This window comes from Capsicum annuum, chromosome 9 (genome assembly GCF_002878395.1).
Source record: "Capsicum annuum cultivar UCD-10X-F1 chromosome 9, UCD10Xv1.1, whole genome shotgun sequence".
Classification (NCBI taxonomy): Eukaryota; Viridiplantae; Streptophyta; class Magnoliopsida; order Solanales; family Solanaceae; genus Capsicum; species Capsicum annuum.
Window position 1 is genome coordinate 206,609,558 of NC_061119.1, and position 27,687 is coordinate 206,637,244.

The 27,687-nt window shown below is 35.9% G+C and overlaps 1 long non-coding RNA gene across 2 annotated transcripts; it reads left to right on the forward strand.

The window, feature by feature from the left end:
- The first annotated feature begins 132 nt into the window (after positions 1–132).
- Positions 133–22,698, forward strand: LOC107841813. Of its 2 annotated transcripts, XR_001665460.2 has the most exons (3): positions 446–642; positions 6,603–6,858; positions 22,439–22,698. It is a non-coding gene; the product is annotated as an uncharacterized LOC107841813 (long non-coding RNA). The 2 variants fall into 2 exon arrangements; XR_001665459.2 differs by lacking the exon at positions 22,439–22,698 and having other exon boundaries at positions 133–642; positions 6,603–6,996.
- Positions 22,699–27,687: the final 4,989 nt, after the last annotated feature.

The following is a 27,687-nucleotide window of genomic DNA, read 5'->3' on the forward strand; positions in this document are numbered from 1 at the left end:
ATAATCTTATAGTTTATTTCTTGCTTAACCATGGTAACCTTATCTTCATCAGAATCTGAGGAATCATAAGGAATAAGTTTGACAACGTGTTTCTTGATAGGAAGGACAGACTATGACTGAACGGACTGTGAAGAAGGTTTAACTAAAGAATATTCCATTGATTTGTGTAATCTCATTGAGCCACACAACACATCTGGAGAGAGAGAGGAAGATATGGTAATAGGAGTTATAACATGCCTCTTCTTGCTGATGTGTAAAGGATTAGAAGAGAGATCTGAATGTAAATCATTGGAAGGAGATGAAGAGAAATTCATTTTTTTTTTAAAAATTAATAGGGATTTTATTGCTATAATATCAAATTATTACAAGATAGACCAACCCACCAAAATTTAGTTAATACATTGGACCCAATACAATTAAAGTAAAATGAAACCCGACCCAATACTTCAATATTCAGACATATATAAATGTCCTTAGGGTTTCCAAAATGCATTTTGTTGTCTTCTCCACTATTGGAGCTTCCTTCAGGTGAATAACCATGGTGTCAACGACCTTCAATCCTCTATTCATGGTGCTAGTCCTCTGAATCATTAACTCCTTGCCTAAGCTCTAGAATATTCCTACTTTATATAGCTCCCTAAAGTAAGTATTTACTTGCCACCATTTATTCAGCTTCTTCTTTAACTCTTTCACCTTCCTTCGTATGTTTATGCTCCTTCTAAGCTGTATTCTCCTGTAAATGGAATGGTTCCTCCTTTTTGATGCTGAAATGAGGGTTTTAGATCCCTGAGTGAGATTGCTTATCCAAGAAAATCCTTGCTCCTTCTTTATTTTGACTGTTGTTTCTAATAAAATCCCCTTATTACAAGTTTGTTAATAGATATGGAAGGGAGGGAGATAAAGGCTGCTCGGACCCACCATTTTTAAAGATGTAGTCTGCTTCTTAGCTGTATTGGTTAGGTCAAACTCACTCAACCCTCCCCCATTACATGAAGTACCCTTTTGATGGTTGAATCTATATGGAATATATAGCTCTTGATGTTTTTGATTTCCCTCATTGGTTGTAAGTAGGTACTTGTAAGCTAATTTAGCTCTGTTAGCTATAACTATAGCCTAAAGTCTTTTCATCCTTTTTTCAGTGACAATCATATGTATGGGCATTGTAACTTTTTACTGTTAAGGATTTTCTTACCTTTGACATGTAGTTGCTAAAATGTTGTTAACTGAATCCACCATTATCAATTGCTATGTTTGCTAAATGATCCACCAACTGAATCCCCTCATTAAAATGTGCTGAAACTTTACTTGCTTATCATGTAGTAGTTGTGTGATTTTCTTAACACAATTTATCACATTCTATAGACACTCCCACTCTTTAGTTAAAATCTTCAGCATAATAAGAGAATCTGTTTGAAAGTTTAGCTTATCTAGATTAGATAGATTACAATGGATTGCTTCTTGAAGCATAGCATATGCTTCAGCCTCCATGTTAGTAGTATCTGCAATCTGAGCTCCCTGTGCATACCTTAGATCTCCCTTTTCATCTCTCATACAGAAAGTATAAAAACTGACCCTTGGATTACCTCTAGAAGCTTCATCTATGTTGTACTTCAACCATCCCTCTTCTGGGAATTGCCATTCTACCTTTGTCAACTTGAATATAGTTCTCTTTTGGTATAATTGCAGATAAATATGTGGCCACAGAAAAGGGAAAACTTGTCTAGTATTCCTCACTTTAAGTAATAGACCAATATTTCTATTGATATTGTATATTACTTTATGAGTTGACAAAGATTTCCCTTCATGTTTTGCATTGTTTGTTCTTCTCCATAGCTTTCATAAGATCATGATAGGAATTTACTGATAGTAAGCCTTAGTTGTACCCTATTTTCCATAATTCCACCAATAATTAATGAGTTCTCTTAGACTAGCTCCTCGCATATTTATACCTACACAAGTTGAAAAAAAGGACAATGTCCTGTTAGCAGTGCCTGATTTAAGAAACACATGTGAAATAGTTTCTTGATCAGACTGAGAACAACACCATCATATAGTAGGTCCTTATACTCTCCATCTCCTCAAGTTATCATCAATATGCACTTTCTCTCTCCAAAACCTTCACATTAAGAATGCCATATTAAAAGGCAAACCTTTCACCCAAATATTTTTATAAACAACATTCTTCTCCTCCCTTTGTCTGATATAATTCCAGGCTGACTTGACAGTAAATCTACCATTTGATTCCAAAATCCATATTGGACTATCCTTTCCTGGTCTATTAGCTGGAATTGATGGATTCCAGGATATAATTTATATTTTCTTGTGGAAAAAGCTGATACATCAGCTATGAATTCCTTATTCCATTATGAATCAAATCCTTTACCTGTTGTTATTTATTATCTCATTCCCTTGAATTCTATAATAGAGTGTACAAATCTCCCTCTTTGGTCCAATTATCAAACCACATATTTGAATTTCCTGCCCTTATTCGCCAATAAGTTTGATGCTCCACCAAGTCCCTTGCCTGTAGCATCTTTTTCCACACCTAAGAACCACACTCTTGATGAAAAGAGAAAGAGAGTAGTGTAAGAGTTGATTGGTGAGTGAGGGAACATGGGATATATAAGATGTGACGATGAAAGAAATTTAGGTGAAGTAGACTTCTAATGGGAGAACGTATATAGTGTTTTGAAGAAGAGGGACTCTAGAGATTATTGCTATAGACGCAAATAGTTTGGGAACTAAATAAGCTTAGCTGTTCCGTTAAGCTGAATCTAGAAAAGATTAATGGAGATCGTACCTGATGAATTTCAAAATACATCCAAAATCACTCACATGAATAAATAATTTTGCACAATTACACAATTTTGTCAGTTCATTCAAAATTTTGAAATTAGGACACACAACTTAATGTGCAAGACTAAATTATTCAACATTTTAATCAGGATTTAAAAAAAATCTAAGATTTCTAGTCAATCATCGAGGGGAGTTTATGCAATCTTAATCACCCCTAACTCTAATCGGTTCTTTTCAAAGTGCTCTCTACTCAATGCCTTAGTAAAAATGTCAGCTATTTGGTCCTCAGTAGAACAAAACATGATTGATATAAGACTTTTCTCAATGTTATCTCTAAGAAAATAGTGTCTGATATATGTATGTTTAGTTCTTTTCTATTGCACAGGATTTTTAGCGATATTGATGGCACTTGTATTATCACAAAATATAGGGACATAACCTACATGCATACCAAAATCCATGAGTTGTTGCTTGACCCACAATAATTGGGCACAACAAGAACCAGTAGCAACATACTCAACCTCAGCAGTGGATAAAGCTATGTGTTTTGTTTCTTAGTGGACTAGGTAATTAGACATAATCCAAGGAAGTGAGCCATACCTGTAGTACTTTTTCTGTCCACTAAATACCCTGCATAGTCAGCATCAGAGTAACCTACCAAATTAAAATTACTCCCTTTTGGGTACTACAATCCAAGATCAGTGGTTCCCTTGAGATATCTTAAGATTCTTTACACATCTTTTGATGTGACTCCTTAGGATTTGCTTGAAACCTTGTACATAGTCCTACCCTGAACAGAATATCAGATCTGCTTTCTATGAGATATAGTAGTGACCCAATCATCCTTCTAAATAATTTTTGATCTATAGATGGACCTGTTTCATCCATATCCAGCTAGTAGCAGTGGCAATTAGTGTGCTGAATTCCTTAGCTTCCTTCATGGAGAATTTTTTGAGAAGTTCTCTTAAATACTTTTGTTGATGAATCAAGGTTCCAAAAGGTTATTTTTGAATTTGTAGGCCTAAGAAGAAGGTTATCTCCCCCATCATACTCATATCGAGCTCACAACTCATGAGTTTGGCAAAGTCATGAGTCATGTTGATGTTTGTTGAGCCGAATATGATGTTATCAATGTATACTTGCACTATCAACAAATCTTCGCCATTAGTATTTAAAAAACAAATTGTTGGCAATTTTATCTCTAGTATGTCCATAATCCAAAAGAAATTTTGACAAACACTCATACCAAGCTCTTGGAGCTTGTTTTAGTCTATATAATGGTTTATCCAGCTTGTAGACATAGTCAGGAAATTCCTTACTTTCAAATCTAGGAGGTTGCTTCACATAAACTTTCTCTTTAGGAATACCATTCAAGAATTCACTCTTAACATCCATTTGGTAAAGTATAATTCCTTGTAAGCTGCAAAAGCCACAAAAAGACTGATAGCCTTAAGTCTTGACACATGTGTAAATTTCTCATCAAAATTTATGCCTTCTTTCTGATTATATCCTTGGACCACCAATCTGGCCTTATTCCTTATGACTGTTGCATGTTCATCAACTTTGTTTCTGTACACCCACTTAGTCTCAATCACAGTTCTGTCTATTGAAAGTGGAACTAAGTGCCAGACCTTGTTTCTTTCAAACTGATTGAGCTCTTCTTGCATGGATATGATCCAATTAGCATTAAGAAGTACTTCATTTACCTTCTTTGGTTCAATCACCGACAAGAATGCTTAGAAGGCACATAGACTTCTTAGTCCTAATCTTGTGGTGATTTTTGAAGTGAGATCAGTAAGAATATTTTCTATAGGACAAGATCCTTGATACTTGTACTCTCTTGGGATAAGTTTTTAAGAGCTGCTAGGGTCGCCATGGCTGGTTTGAGCAGGAGTAGATGGTGATTCAGTTCCCCTTTTTTTGAATACCTTCGGATCTATTCTCCCCTCTTAAGGTGCCTCTAGATTCAGTTTCTCCAGTCGATGGACCAGGTTGTGCAACCTGTTCCATTGACTGTACTTCAAAGTCACTTGCTTCTTGCATGTTAGTCTTAGCACAAGATTCATCAAATACCACATGCAAACTTTTCTCAACATAGTTTGTCCTATTATTTAAAACCCTATAAGCCTTGCTATGATGTGAATATGCTCAAAAGATTCCCTCATCACTTCAACCATCAAATATTTCTAGATTATCTTTGCCATTAGCATGAATAAAACACTTGCAACCAAAGGTTCTACAGTGAGAAATGTTAGGCTTTCTTCCTTTTAGTAATTCATAGGGACTCTTTTCTAAAATAGGCTTAATCATACATCTATTTATGATATATGTAGCAGTACTGATTGCTCTAACCTAAAGATTTTTTGCAAAATTTCCTGCAATCATCATTGTTCAGGCCATTTATTCCAATGTCCTATTTTTCCTCTCTACTACATTTTGCTGAGGTGTTCTTGTAATGACCCTTCAGGTCATTAGTCATGTTCTTGCTTACTTTTTCTGATAGAGCTACTCTATAGCCGTTCCAAGTCATTAGCAACTTTCTAAAATTGATAGTTTGGTTACCTGACGGTTTGTTTGGTTTTTAGAACCACTTTTCCAATTTGAAGTCTTCGTCAATTCCAAATGGCCGTCGAGCAAAAAATTCAGTAAAATAATTTTGGATGCAAATTTTGACTGCACCAGAAGCTATGTAATATCTATTTTAGGATATATATACCCTTGGTTCAGATCTCACAACACCCGAGCTCATTTCGACCCATTAGTTGAAAAGTTAAAAATCAAAATATATGGGTGTGAGACCCAAAAGTGGCCTAAATGACCTTAGATGGAAAATCCAACTTTACCAATATGTCTGAAATGTCAAATTTAGTAGGGTTACATAGTTCGTTTGCAAAAATCAAAGTCCAAATGAGTCCAGGAGGTCAAAAATAAGTTTTGACCTTGTGGACCCATTTAAACTCGTATAAAAAGGCCCTTTGGCCAAAGTAGGTTCGGCTTACCAGTGGTATATATTGAGCTTGTTTGTAATGTAATCATTGATATATTGCGAGATTAGGTGGGGAATTTAGTAGTTGATTAAATGGTGAACTTGGGATTCATTAATTGCTATAGGTCATGGATTTGTAAGCTATGATATTTGACCCTTAGTCTAGGACCTTGGTTAGATTAATTGTGGTCTCATAACTAGTGTGAGAACACTATAGTTGTCCTAAGTAGAAATTAATGGTATACTTCTCTATCCTTGGGAGTGCATTGACCTATATAATGCCTATATAAGAAATAACCTTGATGTTGGGTTGACTTAGGAGTGATTCTTGAAGAGACTTTCCCCATAGACCGAGAAAAGATTGGTAAGCCCTTATGGTGAGGTGTGAATAAATTAGCCTAATTTCGAGTAGAAGCTAGACATGTGTTAGTAAGCTTGGCATTCTCGGGATTTAGAAGTGGGACTTGATCCACCTTAAGCTTGAAATAAGTAAATGCTTAGCAACCTAGACACGTGATTGTCCAAGATATATACATATGTGTAGGACTTGTGATGGTTGCACTGATTATCGGATTATCTTGTGATCATAACTTGAATAACCTTGTTAAGTGATTACTGTGCATGTTTGTTAAATACTCATGCTCTTGTTGATGATCATATTATGTGTGAAGCTTATTAGTAAGGTAAAATGGCCAGTGTTATCCCACATCCCTACTTCTTTATATATTGTGAACTTTTGTGTATGCTTATTTGTTTGGCTATGCATGTGGATGTATTTTGTTGTATTCGGAGAAATATGTGATATTATGATGATGCCCAGTTCGAGTCCAGAGGAATATGTGATATTATGATGATACCCGGTTCTAGTCTGGAGGAATGTGTGATATTATGATGATGCCCGATTTGAGTCAGGAGGAATGTGTGATATTATGATGATGCCCGATGAATTCAGAGGAATATGTGATATTATGTGATGCCCAATTCGAGTCCAGAGGAATGTGTGATATTATGATGATGCCCGATGAATTCGGAGGAATATGTTGATATTTTGATGATGCCCGGTGAATTCGGAAGAGGTAAGAACATTATGATGCCGTGTGGGGCAAATTTACTTATATTCATTGATATTTGTAAGGTTAGGCCGTGTGGGTCCAACCGCCTATGTGCTTGAATTATGAGGTCTCTCTTGGTAAATTGTTATTGTTTTGCGGAAATTTTAACTTTTTAGAGTCGCCACTTAATTTATTTAAAAAGGAATTAAGAAAACCTTTGAAAGTTACTTAAATGATCCAAAATAAAAAAATCATTTAAGTTGAAGATTCTGAGTAAGCGGTTCCTATTAATACTCTTGGAAGGTTGTTAAGGCACCAAGAGTATCCGTTAACTTGCGGTTATCCGGACTATTTGAAAATATCTTTTGACTAACTTCAAAAAGAAAGATTGATTGTTAAAAAGTAATTGATTTTAGAAAAAGGCTTATGTAAAATAGATTTGGATGACTTAGTAGGAATTTTAACTAAGTCTAAATAAATTAATAACAAAACATGTAAAAGGAGAAGGGGAGAAAATAAAAGACTTAGGCCATTGAGCCTAAATCAATAGACCCTGTCCTAATCTAATTGGGCTTTTGGCCCACTTGCACTTGTCCTAATCTAAATATTGGGCTTTTGGCCCACAACTTGTACTAAGCTAGTTTTCGTACCTTTGAGGCCCAAAATCCGCCTCACCTATATTAAAATACAACTTTGGCTTCGAGGCCCAAATGAATGACTAAATAAATGACTAAATGAATAAATAAAAAGAAGACAATAATAAAAAATCGAGACTTTTCAAGTCTCTTAGTGACCTCATCAATGAGTGCTGACCCATTTTCCTTCTTCGTCTATCTTCTAGCATCCACACCATGTAGTGGACCTTGGTTTTAAACTTCGGACTTGACTCAAAGAGGTGAGCCTCATTGACCCATTACGAAATACAATAGGAGAGGAGTCCATTTGGACTCGAGATATTTTTTTGCATGCAAAGAAAAGATAAAGAAATTAATATACGTTCAAGGCATAATAGTTACATATTTCAAAGCAAAAGAAAATATCAAGAATCAATTTTTGAATTACAATGATATGCACACTTGCACACGTATAACAAGAGTGAGAGTCAATAGATAAAATCCAAAGAAAAGACATTCACTTGCATGCCCCATGACTTTTGTTCATATTAAGAATGAATAAAGGTAAAAGGACAAAGGCCGTATTCAATGAATTAATGTGAGAAACAAACAGCGTAAGCTTGCGAAAGTAAAGGGATGAGGCAACCAGAAAAATACTCATGACTTCTAAAATTGAACAAACATAGACACTAATCCATCTAACAAAAGAAAATAAAGGTTAACTTTTCAAGAAAAAGAATCTTTAAATTTCAATTAAGGCTATATTAACAAAAATTCATAGATTTAAATTACAACCAACATTTTATGAAAAAACATGTAACGACCTATGATTTATATTTCTAAGATATCGTTGATTCTCTTTTGATATTATGAATAAAAGAGATACATGAATCAAGTCTTTACACACACAAAGAGCACATACAACAATTCAGAGTAAGAAAATAAAAATAAAAATTTAGCATCTCTAAAAGTGAAATATCGTTCAACAATCACACTATGCATGGGTCAAAAATATCCAAATAATTCTATTTAGCCACAAAAGTCCGAACTTTCTCATCATTTTGACAAGACAACATGCAAACAAAAGAGGAATAAACATCTTGGATGAAAAGTAAAGCTAGCACTTCATCTCTTATATGAGGATTTTGAAATCCATTAAAATAATTAGCAAGCAAATGATAAATGCTTGACTTAACTAATTACTATTTTTATTAAGGCAAAACAAATAATAAGAACTACTTTGACTTTACATGCTAAAACAAATATATCTGTGAACAATGAATTTAAACAAGGCATGAGTTCCTTTTTTGAGCAAAGATCAAAACTTTATACATAACAATCAAAGAATAAAGTCAAAAGAAAAAACAATCAATATTAACTATTCTTTTCAACATAAAGGAAATAACTTTACGTGCTAAAAATAAATATATCTATCGACAACGAATTTAAACAAGACATGGGTACGTTTTTCAAGCAAAGATGTACACTTTATCCAAAATAATCAAAGAATAAGGTCAAAAGACAAAACAATCAATATTAGCTATTCTTTTCAACATAAATAAAATAACTTTACATGCTAAAAACAAACATATCTACCAACAGTGAGTTTAAACAAGACATGAGTATGTTTTTCAAGCAAAGATCTAAACATTATCCAAAATAATTAAAGAATAGGGTGAAAAGGTGAAACAATCAATATTAACTATTCTTTTCAACATAAAGAAAATAATTTTATATCCTAAAAATAAACATATCCACGAAAAATTAGTTTAAGCAAAGCATAAATACATCTTTTAAGCAAAGATTGAAACTTTATCTATAATAATCAAATAATAAAGTCAAAAAAGGTACGTACAACTATTGCTAGCTCATTTTTATATCATGAACATGCAAATAATTAAAATATCAATACCAAAATATCCTATGGTCTTCAAGGCCATCTACAACAAATAATCCCATCAAAGAAAATTATAACTACGAACTACGAAGAAGAAACAGATGAAGAAGAAAACGATAATAAAACTAAAAAAAGAAAAGATATGTTTACCTTTTTGGGGGCAGCAAAATGAGACTACAAGCTTCGTCGAAATCAACCACCACCGAAAAACGTCGCTAGCAACTCAAAAATTTTGATTAGCCAACCAACTCTATGAAACAAAAATTTTTACTAAATAAAAATAACTATTTTTCTCAAAAGATTTTTTTTTACCCTTCTAGCCTTTTTTTTTTTTTTACCTTTCCCTCCCTTTCTACCAAAATAGTGGTAGTATTTATAGGAGAGAATGATTTTTTTTCCTTTCCTCCACCAATGTAGGAGAAAAGTATTTATAGAAAGGATGAGAATTTATTTCTTGTCATCCACCAATGTGGGAGAGAAAATATTTTGTGGTATTTTTGAAATTTTAAAATTGAAGATAAGGTGAGGTGGAAGATAATGTGTGTGTGTGTGAGGGGGGGGGGGGGATTGTACAATGTAGTACAATTTTTTGAATTTCAAAATTGGAAAAAGGATCAGGTTGAGGAGGGAATTGTACAATGCAGTACAAACTTGAAATTATTTTTGGCGGAAATTGGGTAGAAGTAATGAGAGTTTTTTTGGAAATTTTGGGGTTATTTGAAATTTAAACCCAATTGGGATTTAAATTTTGCCAAACTTATTTAATTTTGACCAAATTAAAAATCAATTGGCGGATTGTATTACAATTATGACCAATTTGATTTCAATTATGGCCAAATCTAATAGATTGGCTAAATTAAATTAAAATTCGATACGAATTAATACTTCTTTTAATTTCGGCCTTCTTGATTTAATAAAATCAAACACATATTTATCCAAAAAAAATATTTTTGACAGTCAATTATATTTAAATTAAGATTGTAACGATTTGAATTTATTTTCAAGAATAATCTTTAATTAAAATCCGATCCATAGAATAAACATTTAAGTAATCAAATTATATAACCTCGTAAAATTGAAAACGAAAATATGTAGTCGCCACTTAAAATAAAAAATTACATACAAATATATTTTAAAAAAATTTATTCAGATGAAATAAATATTTTAATTTTATTAAAAATCAAAGAAACTCAGTATTAAATTTAGTTGCGGAGGGCAAAAATTAGGTGTCAACAGTTATTCGTTTCTTGTTCCAAATCACTTTATTAGAGGTGTGACCCTTGATGATGCTAAATTATCTACTAGAGGAAATTTATGCCTAATATTGAGTTAAGGCTTAGCGTTATGTGTAAACTTGCATAAAAATTCAATGGCTAACCTAATATATATACTTGACTTGAATAAGAGGTTATATTATGAAATCTTGCCTAGTAAGGTGGCTTATGTGGTAACTAGCTACTACTAAAATATATGATTATTATTTGGAACCTAAAAACCTAGTAAACTGGTTGGTGGACTTTACTTGATTAAAATATAAAAACTAGTCCTTAAGGTTCTGACATGATCAGTTAGTGATGATGGATCTAGTATTGCATGATGGTTAGTTAAATTATCTCCTAACATGTGAATTTGATATGGCTTAGTTGATAACTCATGTCATGATGATGCTAGTTAAAGAATGGCCTTATGATAGTTGAATAACCTATACGATGGGTGGCTTGTAGTTTTTTTCCAATTTGATGACTAGTGATTTTAAGACTTGTAATCTTTTTTACTTTTGAAAAAATAAGGTTAATTATTATGAACTTTGCGGTATTTATCAATGAATTATAGAATTAATGATTACATGCCTATGCTATGACAGTGTTGCTTTCTTTATGTTGAATTACGGTATGGGTATTTGGAAGTGGATTTCAGTAATGAGTTATGGCGGGGTTGTGCTACCCGCGGTTTTCGGTAATTGATGGAGTAGTTGTGCTTTAAGGTATTATTGGTTGTATTCTTTTGTGTACTATCCGGTGGTATGGAATGCCGTGATGAGTTCATTGTTGTGCTCTCTTTTGTGTACTTTCCAGTGGTATGGGATGTCGTGGTAAGTTCTTGTGTGTATGTTCTAAAGATGGTTGATGATGATTATGACAAGTAGATGTTTTTCTATTGTTTATATGGCTTTACGCTTTTGAAATGATACTCATTTGTTATGCTAATTATGGAGTGTATCATGTGTAATGCCCCGGATTCTGAACCCCGGATGCTACACGATGCTCATAATCTCGAAGGACCACAAGCTAACCCGTGACTGATATCTGTAACTGAGCATTGAATAATATACTGTAAAAATATAGAAAACTAGAGGAAAACTTGCCATAAGGTTCAAACTAAATTACAACTGTATAAAATATATCAATACCAAAACTAAAAAAACTGTCTGAACTTGGAGTTGATGGGACAAATCCCCTAACTAACTCCATCTACTGAAATACTAAATCTAATGCAATAGTGAAATAAGGAACATCCTCGAATGATGAGGACTCACTACTAAGTCTACTAGCGCTGGATGAGTCTGAACTGCTAAGGATGCTCTGAAGCTCGTGCTTCTAAACCTATGGTATAAGAGACCATAATGTAAGAGAAAAGTATATGTCAGTACTTTGAATGTACTGGTACGCTAGATAAGGTAAGACTAAATGGAAGGGTTTACATGCATGAACAATACTGACTAAATATCATAAGACTACTGAATGAGGATACATGCATCAGTGCATAAACTCTAACTGAAATTATAGTAACATTGAATACTGAATTCTAATAATTGGATTTTTGATTAGTAAGTCTACTGATACTGATATTTGATTGACTGAGGTTGAGATCAGTTCTATCTAGGGGGTGATCTCTAAATATACTAATAATGAAGATAATTAACTGAATCTGAGATCAGTCCTATCTAGCAGGTGATCTCTGAATCTAATGGTACTGATAATGATTGACTGTATTTGAGACAGTCCTATCTAATGAGCGATCTTTAAATCTATTAATACTGATATTACTTGGTTAAATCTGAGATCAGTCCTATCTAGCGGGTGATCCCTAAATCCATTGATGAGGCTAGTGATTGACTATTTCTAACAGTCCTGAATCTGTACTACTGAGCTGAGTCCTTTTACTGAGATAGATTCTAAAACTGAGACTGTAGGAGGTAGTAATAAAACCGACATACCCCAAATCTAAAATAGTGGGATCTAACCTATAACTCCGGCAGGAAGGGTGTCAGTACCGTTCTACGGGTAAAGACAACTGCTATGGGGTCAGTCTTAATCTAGTGGGTGACCCCTGAGATCAGTCCCGTACTAGCGGGTGATCCCTGAGTATGCCAGTTCTATCTAACGGGTGACATATCATAACCTACGTTGGCTATGTAGTTCTAGAACTTAGGGATTTCTTTTAGGGATCTCAGTCCTATCTAATGGGTGATTCCCCATCCCTAGGTTTGCTCGGTACTGAATCCCACTCCCAACTGAAAGACTCTAAACTGATTCTTATACTGTACTAGACTGAGCTAAATCTATTACTGATCGTACTAATTAACTGAGCTAAGTTCAGTTCACTGAGTTTCATTGACTGGCGAAATACTACTGAGTTGTGAATTGATTACTGAACTGAAGCTAGAATGCTACTGATACTGAGATTACTGAGATTTCCTAAGTTCTATAACTGTCTGAGTTTTACTGATCATGGCTTGATTGAGAGTATCTTGAAAACTGAAGCTAGATTTAGACAAGCAGCTAATTTATCGGGTATAAATACCCCCAAGACTCGATAACATAATTAATACAAGACAGGGCAACTCATACATAACATGGAAATAGGCTATCATTCACAACACAATCAATGAAGCATCTCTTCAAGCCCTTAGAAGTGTTAAACATGTAAATGTATAGGGAGTGCATACTATTATCTTATAATTCATTCAATAAGGAAGGAACTTGAGTAGGAACGCATGCAACATATCATAATTCATTCACTAAGGTCTTCTAACAAACACTTAGCATGCATAAACTTATACATAATTGGGGATTTCTTGTCAACATGCTATAATGACTCTATTTCCTTCACATAGGAATTTTATCAAACATATGGGGAGCATACTTCATTCAATACACCTAATTAACATTGTTACATCAATCAACATGCATCTTGAAGGGGTTTATCATGAACATCACTTAAACATCACATACTAGGATCAAAACTTGGAACTTTGTAAACAAAATACGAATTAAAACTCAATAACAACATGAACTTCAATTTCAATTCACATGAATCATGAAAACTCATAAATATATAATCTTTGAATTTAGAAAAGGATTCTTGAACTTCTTGGGTGGAAGGAACCCAAGAATCAACATCTAAATTACCTGGAAATCTAGATTTTTGAAGTTCTTGAAGACTCTTGGAGGGATTCTTGAGACTGCTTTTGAAACTTGGGGGCTAGGGTTTTCTATCTTTGAGACAGAATGCTTTTGTTCTTGAGGAATAGTGAAAATAAATGAGAAATTTTGTCTATTAAGGGTTTAAATCTTGTGTATAGACTAATTGGGGCTTTAGGGAAATTACTAAATGTTCCCTAAAATTTAAATAATGGAACCTGAACAAAATCTCAATTTTTCACGCTAGCGCGATGCGGTAAAATCGTGCCAGCTCACTGGAAAGTGGACGAATGGAAAACTAGTTGGCAGTGTGATGCGGTGGAAATTGCGTTACCACCTTAGTTACAAACTGGAATGGTATCGTGATTCGGTGGAATCGTGAAGGCTCACTGGATTTTGACGATTGCCATTTTGGTTGGCTCCATGACGTACTAAAGTACTAGGTGGTACACTGTCTTACTAAAATGGCTCTAACTCTTCACCCGAGTGTCGAATTTGGGAAAATTTGGTATCGATGGAAAACTTATTCAATTTCCCACATGATAAAATGTCAAAATCTTGAAAATACCACAGGTAGTAAAAGGTATTCATCTATGAAGCAAGATCTTTGATGTTCTAGGGATGAATCGAAGCTAGATAGAAATACGGGATATTACATCATGTTATTGCTTTAGTAGTATAGATGTTGTTACAGTGGTATCAAAGAAGATTCAGGTCCGATCCTTCCCCTTGACTTTAAAATCATTGTCTTACTTTATATCGTCTTTACATTATATTTGAGCTCAGTCGACCGATGATGCCTACTGAGTACCCATATTTTGGTACTCATACTACACTTCTGTACCCTTTTGGTGCAGACCCAAGTTCTAGTTGCTGCCATTGAGCTAGTTCATGTGAGTTGACTATTTAGAGATAGGGTGAGCTCTTGGAGATTGATTTTCCCCTTTCCCCTCTATCCTTATATGTCTTTTGCTTTCAAGATAAATGTATGAGATTATTTAAGACATTTTAGATTCTAGGATTGTAAGTTCCTCTTGTCAACTTTAGAAGCTTTGTATTAATACTATCAGGTCATGGGATTTGTGTTTGAATATCGGTTGTACTTAGTTGTGAAATATTGTTGTTATATATTGTGTTCATATATAGAGTCTATGTTGGACGTTCTTATCAAAGTAACCCATTGCTATAGCTCTGAGTTACGGTATCAGGTTACCTACCGGTGTGATGTGGTAGGTGCCATCATGACTCCAAATGAGGTCGAGTCAAATTGGTATCAGAGACTAGGTTTCACCGATATTATTAATACAAGAGTAAGTGTCTAATAGAGTCCTACAGATTGGAACATTGATGTCCGTTTCCTATCTTCGGGAGGCTATGTGACATTCTTAGGAGTCCTTCATTTTTTTCATTCATATCGTGCTAAGAGTCTGAGTTAGTTTGTAGTATATTTTCTTGACTTTACTCTTTTGTAGATGTCGAGGAGACGTGATGCCCTTATGTGAGGTACGAGTCTCGAGATTGGTCCCAGGAATCTTACTCCTATTCGTAGATGACCTAGAGGTCGAGGATAGCCTCGTGATGTATCTCCAGATAGGGACTAGAATAGGCCGCCTTCTCTGAGAGCTATCCCCGCACTTGAGCTAGAGATTTCTCTACCACAGCAAGTGGTGGGCCAGGGACCAGCCCAGGCTTCACCAGGTCTCATTCCATCTTTTTTGTTCAGAGATGCCTTGATTTAGATACTGAGTATGGTTGGTCATGTACCATCTGATGGTGCAAAGACTTTAGGGACCGGGGCGCAGCCTGCAGCTGTAGCTCCCAACATTAAGATTTCTTCTGCACTGGTAATCATTCAGACGGTAGCCGCACTGCTAATTGTGACCCAGCCTTCTATGTCTGTCGATGAGCAGAAGATGTTTTGTAGATTTTTAGGTTAGATCCGCCTAGGTTTTCTGGTGCTCTGAGGGAGGATGCATTTAAGTTTCTTACTGTTTGTGAGGATAGGCTTCATGCTTTAGGCCTTGTTGAGACTCATGGTGTGGATTTTACCATATTTCAGTTGGATTTGTCTGCTTGTCACTAGTGGAGGGGTTTCGCGGATTCTAGAACAGTTAGATCTTCTCCCTTGTCATGGACTCAGTTCTACGAGATGTTCTTGGAAAAGTATATGCCATATAGTCTTAGAGATAAATTGAGGGTTCCATGACAGTCACTGAGTATGAGGCTCATTTTTATTAGTTGGCCAGACATGCTACTTCTATTTTGGGCACTAAGTATGAGAGGGTTTGATTCTTTGTCAGAGGGTTGAGACTCTCTATTTGGATGGTTACTCAGAGTCTAGTTGCTATGGGTAGGACATTTGCTGAGGTTTCTGATTATGCTATAGTGATAGAGGAGATGTATATGGAAAGTCACGAGAGCCGTGATAAGAGGCCTAGATTCTAGGGTATATTTGGTGGGAGCCGTGTTAGTTATTGATTTAGGAGTGGTATTTCTTATACTAGACATCTTCCACATCTATCTTTTCAGAATCAGAGTTAGACTAGTCGACTAGTTCAGAAAGCTCTTCAAACCGCTGATGGGGATCAGTTTATTTCTAGTGGTCATCCTAGTAAGGGAGGTGATCATTATTTGAGTGGTTCATCTATGGGCTATGCTAGGCGTGGTAGCTATGTCAGATCAGCCAAATTTTTAAGTTCTGATTCTTCTCATTAGTTTTTTTTAATTGTGGTCTTTCTGATCATTTCTCTAGAGAGTGCCCTAGTCGTGGGGAGATAGTTGACTCAGCCCAGGGAGATACTCCCATTAGGGTAGTTCCTCCTTTAGTTAAAGGTGGTTTGCGAGGTCATAGAAGTGGTTACTAAGGTGATCGAGGTGGTACTCCGGCAAGCAGGATAGGACGTCAGTCAGGTTCCAAGTTAGTTGGCAGGCGTGGTTAGTTATATGCAGTACATGCTAGACTCGAGGCTGAGACTTCAGATGCTATAGTGACTGGTATGATTTTGGTGTACCATAAGTTGGCTCTTGTTTTATTTGACCCTGAATCCACTTATTCTTATATATCTTCTTATTATGCACTATGGTTGGATTTGATTAGTGATTTATTATCCGTGCCATGGCGCATATCTACTCCTTTGGGTGATTCTTTAGTAATGGATCGAGTGTTCATATCATGTGTTGTGATAGTCAGTGATGTTGATACTTATGCTGATCTTATTATTCTGGATATGCTAAATTTCGATGTGGTACTGGGCATAGACTGGTTAGCTCACTATCATACGGTCATGGATTGTTTTGCCAAGACTATTACCTTAGCCATGCCCGGCATACCTCCAGTTATGTGGTAGGGAGCGGTTAGCCGCAAGCCGACGGGGATTATTTCTTATGTTTGTACTAGAAAACTTATATCGAGAGGCTGGGAGTCTTATCTCACTTATATGTGTAATACCCGCATAGAGAGTCTGACACTTGACTCTGTTCCTATTGTGTGTGAGTTTCCTGATGTATTTCCTGACAACCTACCTGGTATTCCTCCTGACCATGGATTGAGTTTGCTATTGACCTTAAGCCTGACACCCGACCTATTTCTATGGCACCTTATCGTATGGCTCCTATCGAGCTTAAGGAGTTGAATCCTCATCTTTAGGATCTTTTTGGTAAGGGTTTTATTAGTCCGACTATGTCCCTATGGGGATCTCCTATTTTGTTTGTAAATAAGAAATATGGTTCGATGCATATGTGTATTGATTACAGGTAGCTTAATAAGGTGACGGTGAAGAACTGTTATCCTATGCCATACATTAATCATTTGTTTGACCAGCTTCAGGGTGCAGTAGTGTTTTCTAAGATTAACTTGAGGTTTGGTTATCATCAGTTGAGGATTCGGGCTAAGGATATCCTGAAAATGGCCTTTAGGACCCGTTATGGTAACTATGAGTTATTGATGATGTCTTTTGGGCTGACTAATGCCCTCGCCATATTTATGGACTTGATGAACCATGTGTTCAGACCCTATCTAGACTTCTTTTTCATTGTGTTCATTGATTATATTCTTGTGTACTCGAGGAGTAGTAAGGAGCATGCACAACATTTGAGGATTATGCTCTGGGTTTTGCAAAAGCATGTGGTTTTTACCAAGTTCTCCAAGTGTGAGTTTTGGCTTGAGTCAGTATCTTTTCTTAGACACGTGGTATCCAAGGCAGGTATTATGGTAGACCCGACTAAGATTTCAGTGATTCGTGATTGGGCTAGGCCTACATCTCCGACTGAGGTTCACAGTTTTATTGGTTTGGCAGTTTACTATAGGATCTTTGTTGAGAGCTTTGCTACCATATCAGCCCCTATGACTAGATTGACTCAGAAAAAGTTTCTTTCTGATGGTCCAAGGAGTGTGAGTTGAGCTTTGGGAAGCTCAAGGATTATCTCACTTCCACCCCTGTTCTAGATCTTCCAATTGAGGATGAGGGATTCATAGTGTTTTATGATGTGTCTGGTGTCGGTCTTGGATGTGTTTTGATGCAGTAGCTTCGTGTCATTGCTTATACTTTTAGAAAGCTTAAGGTGCATGAGTGCAACTACCTCACTCATGATTTGGAGTTGGCAGCGGTAGTTTTTGCGCTCAAGATTTGGAGGCACTACTTGTATGGTATGCGTTGTGACATTTTCACCAATCATCATAGTCTTCAATATCTTATGACCCAGTGGGAGCTTAATGCTCGCCAGCGTAGATGGATCGAGTTGCTAAAGGACTATGATATTTCTATATTGTATAATCTGGGTAAGGCAAATTTGGTTGCTGATGCTTTGAGTTGCAAGGCAGTGAGTATGGGTAGTTTGGCATGTATATCAGTTTCTCAGAGGCTATGGCACAACACATTTAGTTCTTAGCCAACTTGATGGTTCGACTTGATATTTTAGATACTATAAGGATTTTTGCTTGTGTGGAGGTGAGGTCCTCCCTATTTGAGTAGATACATGATCGTCAGTATGAGGATAACAAGTTGTGCTTTCTCTATGACTAGGTGATTAATGGCGAGTCTAGGAGGCACACCATGGATTCTGAGATTCCAGGGCCCTCTTGTGTTCCTCGACTTGATGATCTGATCCAGTCTATTCTGGATGAGGCTCACAGTTTTAGATATTCTATTTATCCCGGTACGGCCAAGATATATAGATATTTGAGGTAGTTATATAAGTGGGATGGTATGAAGAGAGATGTGGCAGTCTTTGTAGATCATTACTTGTGTTTTCTATAGGTTACGGTGAGCATCAACATCCCGGTGGATTGACTTAGAGATTTCCCATTCCCAAGTGGAAATGGGAAATGATCACCATGGACTTCCTTAATGGTTTGCCTCGTACTTTCCGTGGTCACAATGGTATCTGGGTTGTTGTGGATTGTTTGACCAAGTTGGCATATTTCATTCCTATTCAGATGACCTTTAGTGTCGAGATATGAATCCAGATTTATGTTTGAGAGATAGTTTATTTGTATGGAGTTCTTGTGTCTATCATATCAGGTAGTGGTTCTATGTTTATTTCGAGGTTTTGGAGAGCATTCCAGGAGGAGTAGGGTACTCGAGTGGATTTGAGTACAATCTTTCATCTGTAGATGGACGGTTAGTTCGAGCGGACTATTCAGGTGCTGGAGGATATGCTCTGAGCTTATGTTATGGAGTTTAGAGGTCTATGGGATTAGTACTTAGCATTGACAGAGTTCATCCGGAACAACAATTATCATTCAAGTATTCAGATGACCCCTTATGAGGCATTGTATGGTAGGAGGTGTCGTTCTCCTATAGGATGGTTTGAGACATCCGAGGTTAGACCCCGTGGTAAAGATTTGCTTCAGGAATTGTTGGATAGAGTTAGGGTGATTCAGGATTGGTTAAGAGCAGCCCAGAGTATTCAGAGGGCCTATGCCGACCGTAGACTCTGTGCCTTGAGATTCGGAGTGGATGATTGTAATACCCCAAAAAATGCAAATCAATATTAGAGCCATATTTAAGGCTTATGCATATTACATCATGGTTCTTTGGTAGTTTGATGATCAATTTTGATGTCAATTAAGGTCTCAAATACGTCCTAGCTATTAGGCGAACCAAAACATTCCTTACCGATTGAATTCTTGGGAAGGATATTGGTGTAGTCAATTTGAAACGAGCATATCTCTCATTATAATACTAATTTTTGAGATAATAACCCATCAACAGATAGATAATTGAATTAGATTTCCAACGATACCAATTTATCCCAAATCCGATATCGGAGAAAAATGTTATACGCATTTTACTCCAGCATGTTAGCTTGGCAACTGAGTGACGACATATCTGATGGGCTGTCCATAACTGATGGCTTATCAGCCTTGGTCTTCAGCTGTGAATTTCAGCAACTGGTAAGTGGTTTTGTATGAGTATTTTAGTCTTTTTCCTCACCCTAAACCATACCCCCACGACGTAAAACACCATAAACACGAAATTCAGCCTCAATTCACCAAAATATACTCACTTTCTCTCAAACTCTCTCAAGAACAAGCCTTAGGATTTTAATAGAAGATTCAAATATAAAGAATTTCACCATCAATCTTCTTAAATTCAAGCATTAAGGTATGTCAATTAAGGTCTCAATTACGTCCTAGCTATTAGTTGAATCAAAACATTCCTTACCGATTGAATTATTAGGAAGGATATTGGTATAGTCAACTTCAAACTAGCATATGTCTCATTATACTATGAATTTTTGAGTTCAAAACCCACCAATAGATAGATGATTGAATTATATTTACAACGATACTAATTTCTCCCAAATCTGATATTGGAGCAAAAAGTTATACCCATTTTACTCTAGCATGTTAGCCTGGCAACTGAGTGACGACATATTTGACAGGCCGTCACATATCTGATGGCTTATCTGCCTTGGTCGTTAGATGAGAATTTCAGCAACTGGGAAGTGGTTTCGTAGGGGTATTTTAGTCTTTTTATCATCCTAAACCATACCACCACGATGTAAAACACCATAAATACAAAATTCATCCTCAATTCACCAAAATATACTCACTTTCTCTCAAACTCTCTTAAGAACAAGCCTTAGGGTTTTAATAGAAGATTCAAATCTGAAGAATTCACCATCAATCTTCTTAAAGTCAAGCATTAAGGCATGTCATGTGTTGATTAATGGATCCCGTTCACCTATAAAGCTCAAGAATCTCTTTTCAAAATACAAGATTTGGGTATTTATGAATGTTCATGATTTAAATAGAATTAAAATTCATGTTCATGATGTTGTGGGGTTTTGATTCATGTTTTAAATTACATATTCCAATAATTGACCCTATTATATGAAGATTTGCATCACAATCATGATAAACCTCTCTTCAATTTACAAGTTGATTGATGTATGCATGATTATTAGATGTGTTGATGATTGTATAACCAAAGCATGCTCCCCATGTGTTTGATTAAATGCCTATGTGAATGAAAAGTGCTATACTAGTATAAGAATATGAAATCCCCATTCATATTCAAGTTTATGCATGTTAAGTGTTTGATGAAATGTCTTAGTCAATGAATTATGGATATATATGTGGCCATTGTGGTACTTTAGAACTTGTACTTCATGAGATCCCCAACTTATTGTATTATGGATTGTCGATGTTGGTCGTGTATTCTAGAAAGTCATGCTTTATCAGTTTCTTTCTATTGAGTCCTGGGATTACTTGTACTCGAAAAATATAGCTGTGTGCCTAGAGTCAATGACATGCTTTCACGATATCCTCAGTCAAGCCATGATCCATAGAGCTCAGTCAGTCATGTGACTCAAAAAAGCTCAGTAATTCAGTAATCTCAATAGTATTTCGTCAGTTAACAGAACTCCATGAATTCAGTGTAGTCCAGTTTAGTTAATTATGTTCAGTGTCTATTCAGATGGGAGTAGGAATTAGCACCGAATGAACCCAAGGATGGGAACACACACTGTCAGATGAGGGTGTGGTTCTTAGAAGTCATCCTTGTGTTCCAGAACTATGTAGCCAACATAGGTTGAGACATCAACACTATCAGATGAGGGTTGATGAGGTGGATAAGCACTGTTAGATGAGGGTCCCACCGTTCTCTTTTGGGGACACTGTCAGATGAGGGTCACCCACAGCTTGTCCTTACCAGTAGCACGTTATTGACATATTTCCAATCAGGGCACAAATTGGACCCCAGTTTAGCTATTATGGCATATTTTGGGGCATGTCGGTTAGATACTATTCCTATAGTTTCAATTATAGAATCAGGACTGCCAGATATAGTCATACAGTTTTAGTAAAAGAACTTAGATAGATTTTTAGATTTCAGAACTGTCAGATATAGTCAACTCAGAATAGTACAACACTTAGATAGTTTTATCAGAAACTAGACTGTCAGACACAGTCACTCAGAATATCAGATATATCGATTACATTAGTTATATGAATTTCTATGTTATTAGTATTCAGAATCAGTAATTATATCATCAAAAATTTGGTTATAGCCTCTTATTCATGCATGTATTCTCACGTTCATATTGTTCAGTCAGTCAACATAGTTCATGCATGTGAAACCTTTGCATTAGCCTACCTCACATACATACCAGTACATTCCATCGTACTGCCATATTTGCGCTATGGTATTTAACTTTATGCCAAGGTTCTGTAGCACGAGCTCCAGAGCACCAGTAGCATTCCCGCATCAACAGTTAGAGCTAGCAGTGAGCCCTTATCTATTGAGGATATGATTAATATTTTATCATTTTCGTACTCAATTTATTTCAGTAGTCGGAGTTAGTTGGGGATATGTCCCATCAACTCCTTATTCAGACAGTTAGTGGCTTTTCTGACTATTATGTTTACACAATATATTTTAGTTGTTTTGGGTATTCTATACCACATTCAGATGTTTTATTTTTATTAGTTATGTTATAGCATTGAACCTTATGGCCTATCAGCCTTTATTTCCACATTTACATATATATATTACGCAGTGTACAAGTACAAATATCAGTCATGGGTTTGCTTGTGCTCCTTTATGATCATGGGCATCGAATAGCATTTCGGGCACCAGATTCAGGGCGTTACAAACTTGGTATTGGAGCCTAATGTTCAATAGTGTCCTAGAAAGTCTGAAAGCCACATCTAGTAGAGTCTTGCGCATGGGTGTGTTGTGTACCACACTTATGTGCAGGAGGCTATGAGATGTTTTAGGAACAATTTCCATTCTTTCATATCTCAGATCATGCTATAGAAAGGTTCTTTAGGAAACTCATGAAAATTCTCATCATGCTTCACTCATGTCAACTCTACCTCACTTTCAAAGTAACAAAAATAGTAAAGCTCAAAGTTCTAGCAATAGGGCTTTCACAGACAGTTCCCGCAGATAATTATGGGATTGCCCATAGGCTCACAAGTATCCTATCAGTTCCATTATGTTCAAAGTTGTACCAATTTCATTAATGATCATGAGAACTCATCCACTAACCAAAATCTAGATATACCATCAGACACCTTCTAAAAATCATATGATAGCATATAACCTAAGTTAGATGCATGAACCCAGGAGTTTAACAGTAGTAAAGTTGTGATAATATTATCCGTATTGAACAAATTGTGTATTCATGGGGATAATTGTACAAAAGTTAATCAGTAGGCTTGAATAGTGTTATCAAGAATTTAAGTTTATTGATTTGATACTAAGTATGAAGGTGGGGATGTGAGTTAGGAGATATGATATTAGTAGTCTATGATGAAACAAAAGTAAATGGTGTGTTTAGTAAGGTAACCATATGTCGAATAGAGTATAAGTATATAATGATGATTGCAGTTCAATTCAGAGTTTAGTAAAGTGTTCACAGAATTATAATGATGGCTTAAAGCTAAGGGGGGATGATAGACCAAGGGACCAAGTCAGGCCCTCAGATTCCAGTAGTAGTGCCAGTACGTATAGAAAGGCAGTAAGGGGAAAATGATTCCAGACCCATTCTTATCTTAGTGTAAAGTTTCATACTCCAGTTAGCATGATGCCTACGCATGCTTCAAATCTCAGTTCCATAAACCCAACTTATATTCATATGCTTTTTATAGAATCATGTACGATTCTAGTTCCCAGCATAAAGAGTTCAGTTCTATTCCCCTCAGTAATACAAATCATGTCTCACGAATACAGAAAACTTCAAAACTCAGGTCATGTAGCTCATGACTCGTGTACATATATCATGCTCTACAGTATACTCAGCTTTCGTGACTCCTACTATGCCCCTACTGATCAGTTAAATTCAGACTATGTTAACCATATCCTCAGTTTAGAACTCTTGGTGAATCCATGATGTTTATATTCTATTCCACAGGGTTCAGTCAAGTGTCAAATTTTTGTTAGTGTCGATTTATGCTTCAGGTCCTCCTAATTCAACCCTTCAGTGAGCTCTCTTTGTGAAAACTATGTAGTGATGAGTAGTTGCATGGATGGGAGAGAGTGGATGTTACATATTAATATAAGATTGTTGCGTGCTTATTGTACACGAGGGTGTAGTTATAAATATAGGCTTGAATATCATGTTAGTGTACAAGTAAATGGCTAGAATGAGGTAGTATTTAGAAGTTGGGAAAGTATAGAGTATGAGTGTACATTCAGATGCATGACTTATGTTAGTCCTCATTACATAACCATCAAAACTCTGTTCCATCTCAGGTACAGTTTTAGTATTCAGTACTCAGTGATCAGTGTTCAGTTTCAGAATTAAGTACTTCAGTATCAGTCTAAACCTCAGTTATCAGTATTCAGTTATGAGGACCCAACATTTAGTTTCATTATGAGTCCTAATTAGCACCTTAGTTATAATGTTATCTTTATTTCAGTAATCAGATCAGAAACTCAGTTCAATTTCAGACTTGCTTGACCCTAGCGTACAATTGTCAATCACTCATTTATTAGTATTTCAGTACCCCAGTTTATAGAATGTTTCCAAATTATGTCGTACACTTGGTCCCGTATTCACAAATAATATAGACCTCATGAATCCACGCTAAAGTTACCTCATGTTACTCAGTTAGTTCTTAGCTCCTATGCATAATATTTTCTAGCCTCAGTCCAGTAATTTAGACTAAGTACAGTACAGTCTTACATGCCTAGTATTCAACAATCAGTTATCCAGTTAATTAGATAAGTCAAAATATTTATGCACTCGTGCTCATCAACCACGTGAATATTTTGAGTAGTCTCAATTGCAGGGCAGAAGGCTTAGTCACCTCATCTTAAATCATGTTTGTAGACCTTAACTCATCTTACCGAAAGTTAGCCAAGTGATGATTTTCTTATTCTGCTATCTTAATCAGATCACGCCAAGGTTTCCTTACACCCTAAAGCCACTAGAACTCTATAGAAAAAGTTTTAAAGAAAGGCTTCTGTCAATTATAAGTTTTCAGCATGAGTTAATCTGCAAAGCCAGTAATTCAATTTAGCAATCAGACGGACAAATATGCATGGCTTGGGTTCCCATCCTTTCTATCCAGATGTACTATTTAAAGTCTCATAAATGTAACCATTCTCAGATGAACCAACTAGATAGAAGCAAGCTCAGATCAATCCATGTATCATGACTCAGTTTTAGATCTCTGATAATCTATCACAATTCAGTTCGTAGTTGCCTTGTGCATCACCCAAATTTTTCTCAACATTTCAGCCAAATCAACATTCATCAAGGGACATAGCGTCCCAATGGGGATATACACTATAAACCCCCAAACTTTTATGACATAAACATCCCATTCTTTCTTCATGTAATGAATCCAGTTTAGAGTATGGGGTACTCATAAGTTGACCCTTAAGTTTCAATATCAGCCATGAGCCATGTATTTAAGGGCTCAATTTAGTTGACGACGTTCAGTTCACAGTATTTAGTTCATGCATCACGTCTCAGACTCATCTATGTTCTCATGTTCCTATTCATGCATGTTCAATAAAGGATCTCGAGTTCAAGATTGGTGACTACGTGTATCTAGAGATCTCTCCCATGAAGGGAGTGAAGAGAATTGGCAAGAAGGGAAAACTAAGTCCACGATATATCGGTCCCTTCAAAATATTTAGTCACTTCGGCAAAGTAGCTTATGAGCTCAAATTGCCTTCAGATCTAGCCTGAGTTCGTTCAGTGCTCTATGTCTCCTGGCTTGATAAGGTCATAGGTGAAACATCAGTTGTAGTCTATATAGAGGGCATAGATATTCAGAACAGCTTCTCTTTCGAAGAGATTCCAGCCAAAATTCTAGACTATCAAATTCACAAACTGAGGAACAAAGAAGTCTCTCTAGTCAAAGTTCTTTGGCGGAACAAGTCCGGGAGGGAGCTACTTGAGAAATAGGAGAAGACATGCAGACCAAGTATCCTTAATTTTTTTTTCTCTAACTCAAACTCAGCTCAAGGTAATAACTTTTCTTAAGTTTATTCAGTTTCGTGTCCAAATTTGAGTTACAAATTTGGTATCAGTTATCATGTTCAGTTTCGTTACCAACTTGGTATTCAATTTCATGCTCAGAATTTCATTATAGACATGGTACTAAGAACCATTGCATCTTCAGTCATGCATTCATGTATCAGTTCTGTCATATAATCATGCATTACATATGCATGAATTCAGCTTATCCGTCATGCATCAGATATGCATCCTCATTATGAGAAACCCAGTTTATCAGAAATCTCAATCATGCATTTATGAAGCAGTTACCCATGCATCAGATATGCATGTTCAGTATGATAGTTTAGCCTATCAGTCATGTCATTCATGAAATCATTTTTCCATTGTGTGTGTCCAGTATGTACTTTTAGTTATCATTTCTCTCAGTCTAATCAATCTCATTCGAGGACGAATGTTCCCAAGGGGGAGATATTGTAATACTCTGAAAAATACAAATCAATATTAGCGCCATATTTCAAGCTTATGAAAAATACATCATGGTTATTTGGTAGTTTCATGACCAAGTTTGAAGTCAATTAAGGTCAAAAATACGTCTTAGCTATTAGGCAAATCAAAACATTTCTTACAGATTGAATTCTTAGGAAGGATATTGGTATAGTCAACTTCAAACGAGCATATATCTCATTAAATAATGAATTTTTGAGTTCATAACTTACCAAAAAATAGATAATATAATTATCTTTTCAACGATACTAATTTCTCTCTAATCCAATAGCGGAGCAAAAAGTTATACCCATTTTACTCAAGCATGTTAGCCTGACAACTGAGTGACGACATATCTGACAGCCCGTCACATATCTGACAGTTTATTAGCCTTGGTCATCAGCTGAGAATTTTAGCAATTGGAAAGTGGTTTTGTAGGGGTATTTTAGTCTTTTTAATCACCCTAAACCATACCCCAACGACGTAAAACACCATAAATATGAAATTCAGCCTCAATTCACCAAAATACTCACTTTCTCTTAAACTTTCTCAAGAACAAGCCTTAGGATTTTAATAAATGATTCAAATTTGAAGAATTTTTCCATCAACCTTCTTACAGTAAAGCATTAAGGTATGTCATGTATTGATTCATGGGTCCCTTTCACCCTTGAAGCTCCAGAATCTCTTTTCAAAATACAAGATTTGTGTATTTCTGAATGTTTATGATTTAAATAGAATTAAAATTCATGTTCACCATGTTGTAGGGGGTTTTGATTCATGTTTTAAATTACATATTCCAATGATTGACCCTAGTATATGAAAATTTGCATAATAATCATGATAAACCCCCCTTTAATTTATAAGTTGATTGATGTATCCTTGATTATTAGATGTTTTGATAGTGTATAACCAAAGTATGCTCCCCATGTGTTTGATTAAATGCCTATGTGAATGAAAAGTGCCATACTAGAATAAGAATATGAAATCCCCATTTACGTACAAGTTCATGCAT